A 21207-nucleotide genomic window follows, 5' to 3' on the forward strand; every position below is an offset into this window, starting at 1 on the left:
CCTTTTTCAATGATAGAAATACATTTTATTATTTTTGTAAAGAATTTCTATTTACTTTCTTTTTCTCAAGTCTCAGCTTTCCAACCTTTGAAATTATTTTAAATTGACTAGCATAGTTTGTTTGTTTGTTTGTTTATTTATTTGTTCTATCCCACCTTTATTATTTATCATTAAAGGCAAATCAAAACAGTCTATTTCTATCTTCTTGGGTCACAACGGCTAATGTATGACAACTGCAGGCACACATCACAATTTTATTAAACCCAAATTCTAATAAACTCCAACCACTCTCTATTTTGCCACACATGCCACCATAATGGGACAAGAGATATAAAGTTAAAGGGGAGTATATCTTAATAATGGGAAAAGTGGAGATGTCTTTGAGGAATGGGGCAAGGCAACAGCGAGATATCATTCTACAAACTCGTCTGGTTCAGGAGTATTCTGGATTGTTGTCCTAGAAACTCTGGAAAAATTTAAAGGCAGTCTTGCAGGTTATTGATCTTCATGAAATATATCAAACTGAACTGGATACGTACTTCTGTATTGCTCATTTTTGTTCACTATTTCTGCTCTTTTTGCTTTCTCCAAGTTAGACTTTAGATTGTTATGTCCTTGGGGCATCACCTTAGGAACCAGCTAACTAACTAATATATTTGACATCTTTCTTCTATTGCCACTTGCCTACCTGTGCTTCTTTTTGTCCCTATATAGATCTTGATCTCCATGTTACTTTTTGGTGCTGCCTGTCAACAACCTATCTTAACAATTACTGAGAGAGTTGAAGCCAGTTTTGTTCCAATATTAGCAATCGTAAACCATATTGTCCATTTATGAAGATCAGTTATCTTGTTATGGAGTTGTAAAGCGTTTTTTAAAATACATTTCATAATTATAATGGCCAAAAAATTACTCCCTATGCATATGGCATTATGTCTTTGATTATTCATTCAGCCACTCAATATACTGAATTAACATTTGGCAATTTCTGTCTACACCACTGCCCAGCTGTCCTGAGTATAGAGGCATGAGGCTATTCCTATAGCAGACGGAACTCTCTGAGCAAGCAGAATGATTTGGATGGGTTCTTTTGTTTTTTCCAAGTTTTGTCCATAATTGGAGAACCCTGTTTCTGGATGTCAAGCTTTAATTGCATACAGTATATGTGGAAATAAACCAGGTCAAAAACTGCTTTGCCAATTAAAACACTCTTTTCATGTTCATATTAATTATGATATTTAGAAAAAGACCTTGATGTTGACTATAAATTGGCTAAAATATTAAATTGCCCATTTGCAGGGAGAATCATGTGTACAAGCTAACATATGGGATACATGAGTTCACAGCTCAATAATGAGTAGGATTTGGAAAGACTCTTGTCTTGGTTGAAGTCTTGAAATTCCAGTGCCAATCAGTATAGACAAGACATAATTAGATGGACCAATAATCTGATTTAGTAAAAAAAAAACAACCCTACTTCAGTCATCAGCAGTATAGAAAGTCAAATAAATAATATAAAATAAATATAAAATAAGTATTTTACTTAATACTACATCAATCTACAATGAATAGAATATATCTAGGTTGTGCTAAAATATTGATTACAAAACTCTAATATTCAGCAAAGAATATTTTCCAGTTTGTACCATATGCATAGTTCTGCCAAGACAATCAAAAGATAAAATATAATTTACAGCCAGGGAAGTAAATTCACAGGTAAGAAGTAAACAAACTGTAAATCTCTGCATTCAAAAGCATTATACCACATTTATTAAATAGTAATACAATTTTTCAGACCACAGCTGACACCAATTGTACAAAAGACATAAGCAGGATTAACATTTAGCAACATCTGCAAAAGCCATGTGATCACCATCAATCTGTATTTTAGAAGAATAAGCAATGCTCCCATAGCCAGGTGCTCTAGTTAATAAGAATTCCTTCTGTGAGGCATTCTGTTAAAAATAAATGTTGGGACATTTTATGTTCAAGCTCCTGTCAGACTGGATAAACAAAATTTTAAAAGAGAGAGAAAGAGTGGGAGGGAGGGACAGAGGGAGACAAGACTGAGTTTTGTCAGGAAAGCAATGAATATTGAGCCCAAACTGCTAGAAAAACCAACGCCAATGAGGTTCTATAAATAGTAATGCACAGAGCTAAGAACAAAGCTCTGGGGAACTACATTAACTTCAGCCAAATACTTCAATGCATAAGATACAAATTGAGATCAGTTAAGTAAATCAGTCAAAAACTAGGTAAACACTGAACTAGCCATGTTTCAATTGATCTGGAAGAACTTTATGATCTCTCATATTAAACACAGATGACAAGGCAAAGAGTTTGATTCTCAGATGTGCAGGCAAGCATGTCTGCATAACAATGTTCAGTATGTCAAATCTGAGACACTGGTTCGTATTTTACAGTGGCTATTGTTAATACATTTTCTACTACAGATTAAGGTTACTATGGTAACTAATCATTTTGGCCAGGTGAAGAGGTTGAATTTAATTGTCCCTTTTTCAGATGTTAATTTTTGCACCTGGGGAGAAGAACTTGCCTGGACTTGTTTTAGTTTCAGTTTCTCTTCTGTGTAGGCATGTAGAGAGTTAAGCAGCTCTCACTGAGAGCCTGTAAATATGTTTGCTTTCTGTAAATAAAATTATTTTTATAGAAATGCCTGGTGTGTGACTTTTCTGATCTCTCCTGGGCCAAAGGCTTTCCTAGCAATCTGCTAACAGGTTATGGGCCCAGTAAGCAGCCCAGTAAACCCAGTAAGCCCAGTAAGCCCCAGAGAGAATAGAGAGATCAGCTCCACACCTCATGCACAATTTAATGGCAGGTAGCAAAGACCTGTGAAGATTTTCTTTGGAGCCACCTGGAGATTTTCCAGCAACTGCCAGTCTACAGGACAAAGAAGCCAGCTGAGGTGACTTGCAAAAGAAGGAAGAAGCCATGGCTACCTCCCAGCCCTCAGTGATGCCTCTGGAGCACCTATCAGAGACCAACTATTTGAATTGGGCCCTCAGGATGGAGATGTATCTTCACAGAGAGAATCTTTGGCTGCCAATTGGTGAGCAAACCCCCCAAAATCCCAGTGCTGAATGGCTGAGACAGGATGAGCGGGCTAGAGCCACCATTATCCTGGGAGTTGAGGACAATCAGCTAGTCCACGTGTGAGGTATGCAGTCTGCAAAGCAACTTTGGGATGCTTTGAGAGACTTGTATGTAAAGGCAACAGCAGGGAGTAAAGTTACCCTGACAAAAAAGCTGTATAAAGCCTACCTTGCAGAAGGAGATAGCCTTCCTGAGCACCTGCATTATATTCAGCAGCTGTTTGTTGAGTTGCAGGAGAGAGGAATGGAATTTACACCTCTCACAAAATCCTATATCCTCCTGTCCTCACTGAATGAAACGTGGGACATGCTTTGTACCCTGGAGGCTATGCCTGAAGCAGACCTCACCCCATTGTATGTTACACAGTGCTTACTCGCTGAATGGGAGAAGAGAGAGGAAAGATCCCCCCCATTTCTTCTGGAAAGCTGCAGTACCAGAAAACAAGGGAAAAGAAGGGAAAGGAAGCTGAGGCCACAGCGCTAGCCAGCCAGCGATGCTTCACTTGTGATTCAGCTGGACATTTGCAGAAAGACTGTGCCTTGAGACCCAAGAGTAGAAAGACAGAGAAGAAGAACACAAGGCCAACAAAGAAGGCTCTTCAGACAACCCAAATTGCACAGGTTGCTGAGAAGGGTAATTCTGATGTATGGGTGTTAGATTCTGGGGCCAATTGTCATTTATGTAATTGTAAAAGCTCTTTTGTGTCACTGTCTAAAACTGAAAGACAAAGTGTATCTTTGGCTGATGGGTCTGTGACCAAAATTATGGGACAAGGTGACTTGTATTTATCCTGCTTGGGAAAAACTGTAAAAGGTGTGTTGTATGTGCCAAATTTACAATCAAACCTTTTATCTGTGGCACAATTGGCTGCAACAGCATGTAGAGAGTTAAGCAGCTCTCACTGAGAGCCTGTAAATATGTTTGCTTTCTGTAAATAAAATTATTTTTATAGAAATGCCTGGTGTGTGACTTTTCTGATCTCTCCTGGGCCAAAGGCTTTCCTAGCAATCTGCTAACAGCTATCTTATTTCTGTAACACTACTCAACCTAAATAAGGACTAATCTTCACAATGCTTTCATATAATTACTTTTTGCATCTGGTGACTTTGTCTTCATTTTCACATTGTGTTTCATTGGGCTAAAAGACATTGTCTATGGCTTGCAGTGCATTCTCCAAAGCTGTGGTTATGCAGAAGCTGATGCTACAAATTGCCAATTGCATCATTATCCACTATGGTGATGTCATTGGTGGCATGCTAGGCACCATGCCGATATCTCTGTATTTTGCATCATCAATAGATTGCCAGAAGGGCAACAACTCTGCTGTATCTCAAGTCTGACAACACCATCTAATAACCACATGCAGCTGGAAGGAATCCAAAATCGATAAAATCCTGTCCTATCATCCTGTTTCATGCAATGGTCAGAAATATAGGAAAAAATACATTAGAAAAGCTTCAGAAGATAAAACTGAAAAATCTGTGAATATTTTTATTACCTTGATGAAAACGATATCAGAGAAAATTTGTTACCAGGTAAGTGAACAGAAAGAAATCTCGTACATACTAAAATATACTATTTTATCTACTATGCTTTTTGGTGTGCTACCTGATTGTTTCATATAGTTCTTGGATCCTTTAGTACACAGTATACATAACAGCTTAAACAGAGATGCCGAACAAAGAAACAGCAAAGGTTAGAGCACAGAAATTATGGAAATTAATTTTAGGTAAAATATTCTGAAAATTACTGTTACTTATTTCTTAAAACATAATGCACAAGGAGATGAAATTTAGGAAGGCAGAAAACAACCTATAGGACTACTGTATTTTCCCCTTCCCAGTTATCATCATCCATCTGGCCCAGTGAAAAAGCCCTATGCAACTGATCATCCCAACGATATGGCTCCTTCTTTCACATATCATTGCAGTGGTATGCCAGATCAAAGACTGACAGTTTCCATACTACCAAGAAGAGGGATGCAGCTTATACTTAATTCCACATAGAAGGCAAGTCCTGCAATGACTGGAACAGCAATCATATTATCCTAGAATCCCAGAATCATGAGGTGGATGGGACTTCGGAGGTCTTTTAATCCAATCCCCTTCCCAGTGCAGAAGTCCTCATACCATAACACCACAGACAAACGGCAGTCCATCTTTTACTTGAAAATCTCCAGTGATGGAGCACCCATGACTCCAAAGGAGAGGCTGTTCTATTGCTTAATACCTCTCATGGTCAGGAAATTCCCTTATTTTGAGTTCCGATCTCTCTCTTTAAAGCTTCCACCAATTGGGTTTGTCTTACCTTCAGGCACTATGGAGAATAAATCCACACCACCTTCCCTGTGATAATCCTTCAAGTACTGGAAAACTGCAATCATGTCTTCCTTTAGTCTTCTCTTCTTTAGGCTAAACATATCCAGTTCCATTAACAATTCTCCATTGGATGTAGCCTCGAAGCTCCTCAACCTTCTTTGATTTTCTACCCTGCACTCTTTCTACTTCCTCAGCATCCTTCTTGTATTGTAGCAGTCAGAACAATATTCCAGTGTGGTCTGATCAGGGTAGCATAGAGTAACATTTTATTGATGCACTGGATCTCAGCTGTAGCATACTGATTTGTGGTTAAAATGTGGTCTACCAGGACACCCAGGGTGTCCAGCAACTAGAACTAGGACCCTGCCACCTAATCCATCCCTGAAGCTGTTTAGTAGAGAAGGATGGTGATAGAAGAAAGTGAAATCGGGAGATGAGAAGTGAAGGGAAAGAAATATCAGCTTTAGTACACTGTCAACTAAAGCTACCCATTATATTAGGCAGAAGGTAGATGTTTATGAGTGAGATGGGCAAAAGGGGCAGCCATATAGTCATCTTCCATTGTCTTGAGCCAGTATCTTTCACAACTCCTATTTTCACTGCCACCGTTATCTAAGCAGAGCAAATGTTGATGATGGTGGGAGAGAAGGATGTCTCTGTAGCAAATTTACCCTATCTCAACTAACCATAATCTGCAGGTTTTAAAATAAGAAATGCTTGCTAGGGAAGTACAGTTCAGATGTCTTTTGGATCTTGTCAGCGTCACATATATTCAGTTTTCATTCTGTGAAGTTTCACACTGTTCTATGAAAGAAAATTAACACGTACATTTGCATTTATTTTCATATGCAATATTCATGTCTTTTTATGCATCTTATGCCAATATTTGTGTATTTATGCTACTTACTCAAAAAAGACATTTTTACACACAGCCTTGGAGCTGATTGAAAATGCTAGCAGATTCTGCTTGTGCTACAATAGATTTCACTTTGGCAGGTAGGACTGTTTCACTTGAAACCCATGAGATTTTTTTTTTCAACCTCTGTATTTCTTTATGCACCATGGACCATTCTTGAGTATTAACTATAGCCACCCAGTAGTTCCGATGTTCCTGATGTTTCAAGCAGAGGTATCTGCAGAGGAGGCAAATAGCAGAAGCAACATTGCCATCATAATGGACACCAAGCCCTTTGGTACACATGTGTACTGTCATGATATATATACAAAAGGGCAGAGCTTGTGTTGTGACAGTGGGATGCTGCCTTCATCATTTGGTTCTCCTTATCCCACCCCTGAAGATTCCTCTGTTTCAAATAAACAGCAGACACTGCTGCATTATAAGTGTATTGGAGACTGCAACCTTTAATTTCACCCAAGACCTGAAGCCAGTATCCTACTGCATAATGTGGGCCTATATTTTGCTTCATGGTCATGCTAGAATTTGAGGAACTGTTGAAAAACAGGACAGAATACAGTATGTGTTTATATAAAAATAATAATTCATGAAATTTGCTGAGGAAAAAGCTGAGACAGATCAATGCTCCAGACACAATATTTATCCATGTCATCAAACACATGCACAGTTTATATGTGTGTCTGTGTATACACACACATATACTGTATGTGTTTGTATGTATGTGCATTATTTATACACACATATACACAAGCATATACTGTATACACATGCATGCATAGACACACAATTGTTAACGTACATCCATGCTCACAATTTCAAAACATCAAACAGGATTTCAGATAAGTTTGTCCTGAATCAGGGAAGGATTCCATTAATACCTAAATGTACATCAGAGACATTAACAAAAGAAACACAAAAATGTTTCTTTAAACAATGTTTCCCTTTCTACCTTCTTTTGCTTTCTTTCCCTTCCTTCTCGCTCCACCACTCATCCAGTTATCCACAGTATATAGAATAAAGATAAAAGAATATAATATTCTTCTATGACTATTCTAAGAGGAGCAGTATCAAACTCCTCTGTTGATAAATATTTCTGATTTATATTCTAAAATGTTAGATAGCTTCTATCAGTTTGGGTCTCTACTTCTGTTATCCTTTTGTACACCATTACACATTGTATTAACCTCACTGAGAGATATGCATGACACAGTTATATCTCCCGTCAGTTCCTTCTTTATTTGATATATGAACAAATAGCTTTTTAAACTTATTTAAAGTGACTGTGTTACATGGACTAATTTGCTTGATTTTCTGAATATTTTTGTGTCAGAGACTACCCATGTGATTATGCTTCTGTGTATGGAGAATGTGTTTGTGTATGTGTTTGTGTGTCTTTTTGTATCAGAAAATTTGTGTAGCTTCTAGCTGGTTTAGTCTGGTATAATATAATATAGCCCTGTACAAAGCTAAACCTCATTAACCTTAAAGAACGTTGTTAGTGGTTCTATGGCAAATCCAAGCAGTGATGAGAATCTTTCTGGATGAATAGAATTACAGGTAGTCCTCATTTAGGAACTGCCTCATTTAGCAACCATTCACAGTTATGACAGTGATGAAAATGTAACTTTATGACCCATCCTCGCATTTATGACCTTTGTAGGCCTGTAAAACAAAGAAAAGCTGAAGTAAGATCATAAGCACAGTTGTTTCACTTAACAACTGCTTCAGTTAACAACCAAGTTGCCAGTCCCAATTGTGATCGCTAAATGAGGACTACTTGTATAGTTTATTGAGGGGATTATTTACAAGAGGGGATACAAACAGAATGGATGCTATATGTGCACAACTGTCTTCCTCTGTGTTCACCCTTTTTTCATTGCTTTGATTTTCCAGGTTGATATAATTTTTAGTCCCTCTATTCCTTTCTCTCTTTCTGCCATCTTCCAGTCCTAAGCTCTAGTGTGAGCTTGAAGATTCACCACTGATTCTTTCTACCTCAGCCACAAGTTCTGGCCTTCAGATATTTTTCAGCAGGCTTCTCTCAGACTGGAGACCTTTCTTCTCTCTCAACTCTGATTTCTCTCTCCACTGCATTTTCACAGACTAACTCACCAAGATTTAAGTTTTTACAAATTGACTTAAGTTCAATTTAACATTTTCTTTTTTTATAGTAATTTTATTGACCATTACAATTAAAAAGATAAGACCTAATACAAACTAAAAAAAGAAAACAGAAAAGAAGAAAAAGAAACAGAAAAGAAAGAAAAAAAGGGAAAAATATATAAAGAAATGACTTCCCCTTTATAACAACAAGTTTAAACAATTTTAGAAACTTAACACTCTCTCTTAAAATTCCACAAATGATCTCCTCTGCCCATATCTTCTCTTATCTATCAACAAATCTTTAAAGCCTCATCATTCAGTCCTGATCAGCAAAAGTCCATTAAGTTTACCAGAGATAACAACATATCTATTTTAACCTTGATCAAATAAACAAACTTTATATTCCTTCCTTTTATTTCTAACAATCTTGATCTTTAGTCCCTTCAAATAATGTCCTAGAACTTTATTTCTTTTCATTTTTTCTTTGTCACTTCTCACAAAATTCTTCAAAGCTTTAGCAAGCCTATTTTGTATATCCAATATAGGAAAAGTATCCAGGTCACTCTCTTGATTTGTTATTTGTTTATCCCTTTTAGTTACTAAGACATCAGCCTGTTTCTTTTGTAGCTCCAGTGTAGCATCTTTTTTCCAGATCATTCTTGCAGCCTGTCATTTTTAAATCCACTTTCAAATCAGTCTCAATCTTGTCAGGTAAAATGCATTCTTATTTCATAACATTTTTGAAACATAGTCTATCTGTAGAGGCAGACACTCTTAAAATTAACTTCTGGGTCCATTGTTCAAAAATATCCTTCAGTATGTCCAGTGTTAAAATATTTTGCTTCATTCTGTATTAGTAAGTTAAATTTAAGTGTTCTTCTCCTTTAATTGTAATCTTTAGTTCCTTCTGCTTCCTTCTAGTATCCAACCTTCAAAGTCTCATCCTATCATTTTTTTAAAAAGAATTCAAAACAACAGCATTTTCTCCCAGGGAGGATTCTTATAATTAATTCCAAAATCTTATTTCAAATTTATCTGGACCCTTAGTCCATTTATAACTTTCTAGAATCAAAATTATAATCATCCTTTTGCTGTTTATTCCAAAAGAAAAAATAATTAAGTCCTCAAACTTGTATTTAAAACTAATTTCACCAAGGATTAAAGGAAAGTTACCCAGTACAGTAAAACTTGTTGATCCAAAGGTTCCTAATAGCTGAAAAGCAGTTAACAAGCAATTTCCAAAAGTGATTAGAAAAGGAAGTATGCAAATCCAGTGTCCTTTTGAAGGCACTGACTGTGGTTTGAGCAAAATGATGTCTATTTCTTCATCTCCCAGAGGTCTAAACCCACCAAAGACCAATGTCATATGCTGTCTTTGCAAGGAGCAACTGCATGGAGCACTTGTGGGCAATCTCAAATCCTCTCCTTCTCCGGAGAGGAATTATGAAGACCCGGTCTACTCACAGGCTCTTTATTCTGCCATGGTCATGGGCTCAGCTTATAGTGGAGCCATTTTCTGTTCACCATTTCTTTCCTGGAAGTCTCCAATTTATTTTCTTGTTCCATATTCCTGGCTAGAAACTTTGACCAATCATGTTCCTTAAAGGGCTAACTATCATTGCAGATTTGTTGCTCTCTTGTCCATTTCAAATCGTATTTTACCATCTCTGAGTCATTTTTAAAGCATCACTTGAAACCTCCCTTCCATAGCAACAGTAACCAAGGTAACCACACTGTCTCATGCCCAATGCAGAATAGTAAAACAGGGCCATTGGCCTATGCAGTTATATTATAACCCCACTCAGAGGTCATTCACAGACACAAATATCACAACGTGTAAATAAATACAAATATAGTATTTCTTCACAGACTGGAAAAAGACAGGTCAGCCTTTCCTATTCTGAGCTCACAAGGCCAACTGCATGCAGAAGTCCTGTGTGTCCAAGAAGAAAAAAAAAGGTGTAAATCCCTACTAAGTAATATGGAGAAAATACTGTATTGATCAAAGCATGGAATTCTGTCAGCCAGATTCTTCTGTAAACTGGCAAGCATTCTTATTTTGGAAAAGAACATGGCGATGAATATTTACATAGAAAAAGTTACGATTAAAAAAACTGTAAATGGTTATAAAAAATCTATAGATTTTTGATCAGATTACCTGAGGATCAGGATCTTTTGGGGGATTCTGCAAATTAATTGACTGAACACATTCCTTTAAACTTTCTATCTGAGTAAGTTGTCTATTAGCTTTATAAATGACATTGAAACTTTATGTTGGAGATGTCCACTGAACTATCCTAGAATATGGGCAGTGAAGCTATAAGGGACATGGTTTTGCTGGTTAATCTCACACATACTTGATCAAACAGAAGGCAGCATTATGTTACATGGAATAGTTTATTACATCAGCCAGAGGTGCATAATTTCTTTTTTTAAGCAGCGACTTAACACTTGGTCTGTCAGTGTTGTGCTGGGACCACACTTAAAAAAAAACACTGGCTAAGATGAGGTACAAATTAAAACAGTTTTCTTTTTGGCTGTGTTCTCACAAGTTAAGCCAGGAGTAAGCAACAGAGTATCCATGGGCACAGGATGCTCCAGATTCCTATTTTGGTGTCCAATAATCTCTGGCATCACATTTACTTCACCACGGAACTGAGAAAGTCTCATTCTAATAGTTGAAGGTGTCATGAGGAAATCCTGGTTGTCTTCTATTAAATTAGTACTTTGGGACTGGCAAAGCCCATCAAACAGCTTTTTTGCAAATAGGCAAGCCTCCCATTGTAATCATTTTATGGATGTACCTACCTCATACTCTTCAATTATACCCCCCCCCCAAGCTTCTCTGCCTCTGTGTCAAACCAAGAGGACTGCTTAATGAGCATTCCTCAGTTCTTCTGCCCTCCCCACCTCACCCATTTGTTGCTTTTGAACTAAGGCTTCACATATCACCTGAACTTGAAATAGCTATCTTTGGGATGTCTACAAACTCACAAGTTTTGGCCTCAAACTCCAGTTTCTGGAAATAACAAATGGAGGCTGTTTCAAGTTCAAGGAAGAATAGGTATTATGTCTAAATTTGTTAATGAAAAGCTACATTTGATGTAATTTGATGTGGAGACAGACAAGATGGCAGCATATTTTTAAACAGGTTTTTGGACTATGTCTTGCAAATAACCCTTTGTTTGCATATAAAGTTAATTAAAATTAGAAGTAATATAATTACTACACATTCATCTAAATAAATAATTTCCCTTTTCTGCTACGTATTCGTACTCACATGCAAATGTGAGTAGATTAATTGGTACCGCTTCGGCGGGAAGGTAACGGCGTTCCGTGAGTCGTGCTGGCCACATGACCCGGAAGTGTCTATGACAACGCCGGCTCCAAGGCTTTGAAACGGAGATGAGCACCGCCCCCTAGAGTCGGACACGACTGGACTTTACATCAAGGGAAACCATTCGTACTAGAGGTACACATTTAATTCAAAAGCCTAATATTGCCAGTGCAATGGAATGGTTAGAGCGTTAAACTAGGGCTGGGGAGACCTAGGTTCTAAACTACCTTCGGCCATGAAAGTTCACTGGGTGACTGTGGTGACCTGTGGCCTCCATTCAGCCCAACCATATTGCTGTGAAGAAAAATAGGAGGAGGGAGTGCTACTTATACTGCATTTTGCTCTTGAATGAAAGGCAGGATAGAAATGTAACAAAAAAAAAAAAAAAAACAGTAGACATAGGTACCTTACAACCTGAGTTGAATACTTTTCATACACTAGAAGCAAGACAGGTAAATTTTGATCTACATTTATTAAGCTAATAAAATGGATTAAAAAGTTGCAAAAATGTCTTCAGCAACAACTGGATTTCATATTAGCCCAAGTGGATTTAGTTATTTAAGTAATTATTAAAACAGATTGGCACTAATTAAATATACATCACTTATGACCTTCTTCAGTGAATAGTTTAAACAGAATTTAAAGTCATAACAATCTTTATAATTTCTTGGCAGAATAGCTGAAATTAAAATGACTGTTATTTCTAAAATGTTGATCCTGCTTCAACATTTTCAATTCCTTTATGTATTATTTGCTTTTTGTATATGCCAAGGAACAACAACAATTCTTCCTTCCTTCTTCCTTCCTTCCCAAAATAGTAGATCAGGGAAAGAAAAACTTAACATAAGATAAAGTATGGAGATTTATGTATATCAGACCTGATACATTACTTTTATGTTTTTCAACTGTAACAATAAATTCACATTACTATTCAGAATTCCAAAAAATACAAGGTGTTAGCACTAATTCTCACTCTGTTATGGCAAAACTATTCTTCCTGAATATTAAAAAATAAATATCTACTGTCCTAAATCTTAAACTCATGAGATATTATCGATCAAGAAAATAAACAAAGATTTTTTAAAAAAATATATCCACATCATTTAACATCAAAGGAATATCTTAATTATTATATATAAATATTATATCAAATATAATAGGCTCTTCTGGAAGACTTTAAAAAGTGTGAAAAAAAATCTTGATATGTAACTTGTTGATGAGTCACCTTTGAATTCTCTAATTCCCTTTAAAACTATTCCAGGAAATCCTCAAGAATTGACTGTAAAATTGCATTATGTAAGTACCTTTATAGACTGTGATATAATTAAATCAATACATATTACCACCTCTGATAGCAATGTCCATATTATTCAGTTTGACTAAAGGTTTTTGAAGAAATTGAAAACTATTACTCAACAGTCTTTAATAATTAATTCTAGTATAGGTTTAATATCTATTTTTCTCAGGAGATACAAAATGGGGCAACACAAGAAATTATTTATGTTGTTTTTGTTGTTATCAACTGGCAGATTTACTATATCTATGCAATGAAAATTTAAAGTACATCTTTGTCTGAGTTAATGGTGTTTAAAGGTATGGGAAATGACATTAGCTAAAAAAGTAATGCATGAGTGAAGACTCTGGGAGAACCTTTGAATGAATTATTCTTTTGTTCACATTCATTCTTTGTGCTTGAAAGATATATGCAAAGTAATTTCCAACACATTACTTCATCCCTACCTGTATATTTTTAATAGAAATATAGAATATGACTATTTAATTTTTTTCTCTATCATTTTAAGATGATAAATGAATGTATGCATGTATTTATTTATTTATTTCCAAATTATATGATTATATTTTCGCTTGGCTAATTTTGCTTTCCCCACTTTTTTTTGTTTAGGATGCTTTTTTGAAAGCAAAGCAAAACAAAACAATGTATTATTGCTTACCTAGTTTCTTTTTTAATGTAGTTGGATAAATTAATATTAAAATGTGAGGAAAACAAATTCCCTTTCCTTATTTAGTGGACAGTGAACTCCAAGGACTGTATTTTTCTTTGTTCAGCCAAGCTATACAGCTTCCATCCTTTAACTGATTATTTCTTCATTGTTCTATATGTGTATCAGACCATCCATCCAAGTGAGCTCAGTTTAGTTTAACTGATTTTTATTGCAGTCACTGACCAGTGCTCACATGCATATACACAACACAGACAGTATAAAGTTCAGATAAATCAGTAACATAAGCTTAAATGGTTATAAAAGTCATTACTCTTTTTAATTATACCTCATTCTTCCCTTGACAATGAACCCAACTTACAGCTGGATAGAATTTTGCAACTTGCCATATAATTTTGGGATCTTGGTCTGCAAGTATATAATGTAAATATTATATGAGTCACCATAAACATTGCAAAAAGAGCACCATGAGCCAGATATTCAATTATATCCTCTCTGGAAGGGCAAATGTGACTCCTCTGAAAGGACTCCTCCTTTTGGAGGAGTCTGAAGACCTGGTTCTGCTGCCTCGCTTGGAGTGGAGAGGGGAATAGATCTACATGGGGATGGCTGCTATAGACCACTCCTCCCACACTTGGACTGTTTTAGATTCTTTCGCCACTTGGACTTTTTGTCTTTATTCTTATTTATATTATTTATTATTGTAATTTTATACTGTATATTTTATGATTGTTGTTTTAATTGATTGTTGTAAACTGCCCAGAGTCCCCCGATGGGAGGAGATGGGCAGGGACAAGTTGGATAAATAAAATAAAATAAATAAAAATAAAAATAAAAATCTTCATAATAAGGCATTTTAATGCCTGTTTTCTAGAACTGCTGAGAGAAGGATATTCTACAATATTTCACTATAAAGATATCTTCCAAGTATCCTGCCACCCAGGGGTGGAACATCCTATTCCAGTTATTAAATGTATGAAAATTTTACCATGGTCTGACTATGTATCAATATTGATTATCCTCTGCTTTAACACTGCTGTAGCTTCTTCATATCCCATTCTCAGGGGCTTAGCTGTAAATAAGTACCAGTGGTTTGTGTAGCAGTTCTATGCTTATTTACCAAAGCCCAATTCTTTCCAAGGTAATTTCATAAGATTCTGCTGAATGATGTGTAAATAAAAATATACTAGCTTTGTAGTCAATATTCTGTATTTTGTAAAATTGATGCATCCTTGCCTGACAACAAGTACTCAATTGTACAGGTTGGAGATTGAACTGATATATTAAAGATTCCCTACACTTTCTCCAGAATGGAGGTACACAAAACTACATTAAAAGTACAGAAGAGAACCTGGACACTAATATGCTCCTGGGATGTATCATACAAAAAAGATAATGAGCATTTGCAGAGATCCTACTTGTGATGTGATGATCTCATACTTCATTATAGTTTGAAAAGGCATAGCCTATTTTGAATTAACAAAACTACTCACTGCCAACCAAATCTCTGTTCATTTATTTATTTTTAATTCCTGGGTAGATTTCGATGAGTTAATAATATAGAACTTCAAAGTTGATATTTAAACCTAAATTGTTATATCCTTTTGCTCTGATATTTTTTCTTTTAAAGAATTTAAACTCAAGTGGTTCTAAAGGGGTATATTATTAACAGCATAACAGTTGGGATATCAGAAATGTGAGTAAGATGGTATTTCATAGCATGCCAAGATACAGTACTTACAAAGATATATGCTTACAAATACGATTTTCAGCCTCTTGTCATCTATATTTTTCTCAGAAAAGCTGGTGTTTGGTTTTGTTTTTTTGGTCAATGCCAATCAACCAGATTTCTGAATGAAAGACATACATATGAATGTGTTGTTCCCTGGTGTAAAATTTTACACTGCAGATTAAATTAGCTTATTTCTCCTTGAATTTATGAAGTGATAAATGGAGATACTTATTGGCAATAAATATATCTTCAATATTTCACACAAAAGTCTGAATGTGTGCACATCAGTGCAATAATATTCCATATTGTATCCCTTTCCCCTTTAATTTTTAATTAAGCCCTAAATTATACTTCTCCAAATTCTCCCTTTCTTTGTTGACCTATAATGTCTTTTATAAAACAAGTGCTTGCCTTTCATCCATCAATTCCAGCTACTCATAGCCATCTGACTGGTGTTTATCTCAACTTACAGGAAAGGTGTCAAGAGCAATTATGAGCAAATCTGAGAAATTATCCCCACCATAGTTTTTCTCCACTCAACTTTTTTTCCATTCTATTTTATCTTTTGAAACTATCTCCAACAGGATCTGTGACTTCACTGGTTATTTCTTTTTTCTGCTTTATTTAGAAATGAGAAGAAGCCTAGTATTTCCAGCACTGGGTTAAAAACCAATTGTTGATAATCTAATTCTGACAAACTTACTTAATTTACTTTTTTAGAATTACTTTTGTCAGAAAGGATATTTTCAGCACCAAGGCTTCTTTTTCAAATATCTGCAATCCTTGTCTTTTCTTAAATTAAGGTTCTTCATAGAAAGGAAGTTGTGTCCAGAACTAGAAATAGAGGTGAGTCACAGATAAATGCATTGTGCTGGGTCATATTTAAAGAGATGAGTCACAGGTTGAATTAGGGTCATATTTACTTAAGCTTAGAACACATTTTGAGACCAAGTGAATGCCAGATCCATCATGTATAAAACCAGCATGCAACATCCGTGCAAGTGAATTAATAGTCTAGCAAGAAAAAAGAGTATGTGACTGGCTTATAAGACATTTAGAGTATTTGAGACAAAGGTCTTAATTGTTATGCCATATGTTTAGGGACTGTTTGGAAAAGGACAGAATATATTAATCCAAGCACTGAAAGGAAACCCTTGAGGAATTCTCAATTATTTGATTATTCTCAGGTCTTGCTAACAAAACAAAATTAAATATTAGAAAATTATTGTTATCTTCTGGCCTATTATGAAGTGGTAGTGCTTCAGGACTGGCCTATTTTCTTTCTTTCTTTCTTTCTTTCTTTCTTTCTTTCTTTCTTTCTTTCTTTTTTTCCTTCCTTCCTTCCTTCCTTCCTTCCTTCCTTCCTTCCTCTTCTCTTCTCTTCTCTTCTCTTCTCTTCTTTTCTTCTTCTTCCTCTGGAATGGTAAATACTAAGTTTTCCTGATTATTGTCAGGAAAGAGGTTTGCAATCAGATAATTATTGTTTAAAATCCTTTCTGAAAGATTACCTTTAATATGTAATCTTATTTCCACTTACTCTTATTCACTTCAATAAAATTTATTTATGAATGGTCACATATAAGATTGCAGGAATGGTGGTATTTATTCTGTAACTTTTATTAAAAATTTTCACAGAAGTAAAAGGTAAACATGAAATAATATAAAGTAAGATTTAGGAAAAGAAAAAAGAGAAAAGATACAAAAAAGTGTGAAGAGTAATACAAATAGAAAAAGAAGAAAAGATAAATAAAGAAATGACTTCAGACCTTCTTTACAGCAGTTACAAACAAACTTATTATTTCTCCTCTCTCTTTAAAGTTACATCATTTCCCTTCTTCCCATATTCAATCCTTTTTAATCAGCAAATCCATAAATCACCATTCTGGAAGTTTATATGGCCACTCATCTCAATCAAATAATTTTGTGTGGCTAATAAAGGCATAAAAATGATAACAGTGAAAACATAAAAGGAATAAAAAGAACAATTAAATATGCCAGGTAAAAATTCTCAATTCCTCATTCAGTGTAGGACAAAACATAGGAGCTGAGCTCCACTAACATCCTGACCATAAAGCCTGAGGGAAAAGCAAAGTTTTGCAGGCTATCTGAAGGGGTTGGGGCCATCTGAACCTCAGGGAGAGGATTGTTCCACAGGGAAAGTGCTATGACAGAGAAGGCATGCCTCCTAGGCATAAGATGACATTGTTTCACAGAAGGGACTTGAGCCTGCCTATTCTGCCATGTCTGCAGGATGGGTAGAAACTACAAGAGAGAGGTGGTCCTTCAATATCCTGGTCCTTATCATGTAGGGCTTTAAAGGTAACAACCAAAACAACCAATAGGTTGAATTGAAACCTATTGGAACCTGTGCAGCTCACATGGCACAGATGTTACATGAGTGTACTGCAGTATGCCTTAAACTGCCCATGCTACCACATTCTGGATGAATTGCAACTTCTGAAAGCTTTTTAAGGGAAGACCATGTTGAGCGCATTGTGAGGTGACCAAATTATGAGTGACTGTGACCAAAGACCAATCTAGAAATGAGCACAAGTGGTGCAGAAGATGGATTTGTGCAAAGGCCGTCTTGCCCATCGCTGCTCTTTCAGGAGCCATGAGTCTCAAAGGCCCCCCAGACTGTGTACCATCTGTTTGGGGGAGTGGTACCCCATCAGATCCAGGAGATAAAACCCATGCTATCTCAGTAGGGTTGAGTCAGAGCCTATTCCCCACTTATCGAGACCTTCACAATCTCCACTGGAAAAGAACCTCTATAGCATCCCAATTATATAGACATACATAACTGAGTATCATCAGTATACTGATACTTAACTCCATGGTAAAGGATGACTTCATCCACCCCCTTCACTTCATCCAACAGTGTCCATTTTCTCAGGACCAACAGGCTCAACACTGCCCAGATAATTGAGCAAGGCCATGCCTCAGCCAATTTCATAGCAATTTGGATCATCAGAATCTAACTCTGAGTGAATCCAAGTGGATTCATCCAACATATGTGGAGAATAATCCTCACAACGACCCCATAGTGGGTCTTCTAGGCTCTCCTTACCCAGAAGGTACTGAGTCTCCTGAAACAGAGCTGTTGGCCAGTTATGCAGATGATATAAAAGTGGAGATATACTTATGTTCAGTGATCTTGTCACCACAAGGTATTTCCTAATAAAGCCTCTTCCTATACCCAGTCTGATTTGTTCTTTGTTTTCCTCCTGTGACACTCCAGACACCTCTTGTTTTAGTAATTCATATTAGGCCAGCCCTCTCTTCCATGATTAAATCAATTAAATGATTAAATCATGGATGAGGCAAGTCTTATTACACACTGACCTTGCATTCAGTAGCAGCAGCTGGAAGCTAGGGTCACCAAAATTCTCTCTGACATTTTTTAGAATGTTCAAAACTCCTACAGAGTGTTTTTAACATTGATAATCCATATTCTAAAAACATATTACAAGCGTGTTTGTCCATTTCCCCTGAAAGTTTATTGATTCAGGTACTGGATGTATTGCCAAGTCTACTTTTCAATCTGTATTGCAATTTGCTCAAGATGAAGTATCTCAAGAAGCCAGCAAACTTGAAACCCCTGGTGGATTAGTGAGTTCCAAACCAGATTGCTTGAGTGAGGTTGTTCCTTTCTAGAAGTCTTACTAGACCAATAAGACACTGGATCATTGAGATACAGCTCCCATTTACAATAGAAACGGATGAGTTGCACTTTAGTTTTCTAAAATTTAAACTATTAGGGTCTAAGGGTACTTGAGGGACCGTCTCATCCCTATCACATTGTCCCATCTCACCCAGTCATGCAGAGAGGGCATGCTATGGACACTGTCAATGAGGGAATTCCATCTAGCGGGGTCCAGGAGGCGAGCCTTCTCTGCAGTGGCACCTGCCCTTTGGAATAGTCTGCCCCCAGAGGTGAGGCAGGCACCTTCTCTCCCGGCGTTCTGGAAAAATGTGAAAACCTGTTTCTACCACCTTGCCTGGGATGGGAAGGGCAACAGCTCTTCCTGGGGGTGGTTGGCACCATGGTGCCCTCCCCATTGAATGAGAGCTTTTTGCCACAATGGATAATTTTCATTGTAAATTAGGTTTTATGGTTTTAAATTATTTTGTTGTAAACCGCCCAGAGTCCCCCTTGACAGGGGGACAGAAATTGAAATATAAATAAATAAATATTACATATTTATAATGACAGTGCAACACCCTGGCTATTCTGGAATGTTCCAGCATCACTTACTATTGAGTACCGTCTGCTCTCTTAGAACATATTGAAAGAGATACTTTATTTTCCACTCAACCTGATACAGTGGGAATGTGGTTTTGTTTCTAATTTCCTTTTTGCTGCTATTGATACTATTATGAAAATGAAGGTAGTATTTTGGTACTTGGGCATCAAGACAGTTTATATCATACATCTAGTTAAGAAAGTAGAAGAGAGTTAACAGCTTAGAAAACGTAATTCAGAGATGGCTTGAGATATATTTGATGGCTATGTATTCAGTGATTTTTATTTCTTGGTTCTCACTCTAATCTATTCCATAAGTTTGGATTCTAAAAACATAAACACATGAATAAAAGCTGTTGGCTATAAATGGATCTCACCTACAAGTAAAAAGCTATCTTTCCTCAACAGTATATTCATATCTCAGAAAGTGGATGCTGGCAGCTTTTGTACCAAACCCATACCCCGCAGGAATTTTTAAATACACATGGTGCAGCATCTAATATATGTAAATAAGCAGGCTCCACTCGCAGAAGAACCCTAATTAGCAAGTCCTAGTGTGGTCCTGGCCAAGATATCTTTGTGGTACCTTTAAGGAAAATGCTATTTGCATGCTACTGCTGAAGAATCATTGATGTCAATCCATAGATGCCCAAAGAATTTCATATTTTTCATCTGAATAAAGAAGTAGAAATAACATAGGGTACTTGACACTGCACCTGCAATTTTACATCTGAGTGATTTTAATACTTCAAATAGCAGATATCTAGCATCATCATTCAATTTTAAGAAAAGAATGGCTTGTAGTGCTATGATTTTGTCTGCAATTTAGATTCATGAACAAGCAATTTATATTTTGCTATGGTTGGAATCCAGGTGAGCTGTTGTCTGAATTCAGCACAGCATTCATAATGCGAAGAGTATAAATTGTTTGAGCTTAGGCTAGTGATCCTCCCTGGCCTGTACCCTTTTACAAAGAATAGCCAGAAAGATTCTTGAGGAGGCTTAAAACACAAACTGTCCTATAATTTATATATGCAACAATAACTTTTTGAAGTGGGTTTCATATTACAAATCCATACATTAATGCTTGTATATTTGTCTCTAAAGGTGCCTTCTATAACCTGAGGCCCTAAAAAAGATAGTCATCAGCTCCTGTATTGCCTAGCCATTAGCCATGTCAGTGGAAGGCAATGACTTCCTGAAGGCTGATCTAATGGCAGGAGACTGTGATAATTAGGTATCATGGCATGTGAAGATATATTGTCTGTAAAAGAATTGCTAATTACTTTTTATGTTGAATGTGAGAGTTTGTTGGTCTTCCTATGTTAATTTGCCTTAGCTCTGGATTGTGATTCTGAGATAAATGTCAGGAACTGAGCAGAAGAGAGGAGCTACAAATGAGCTCAGAAGTTGTATGGTTGAACTTCTACATTTACACATGGCTGAAAGACTGTAAATGAGAAAATTTCAAATCTCAGCC

This window comes from Candoia aspera, chromosome 3 (genome assembly GCF_035149785.1).
Source record: "Candoia aspera isolate rCanAsp1 chromosome 3, rCanAsp1.hap2, whole genome shotgun sequence".
In the NCBI taxonomy this organism is placed as follows: Eukaryota; Metazoa; Chordata; class Lepidosauria; order Squamata; family Boidae; genus Candoia; species Candoia aspera.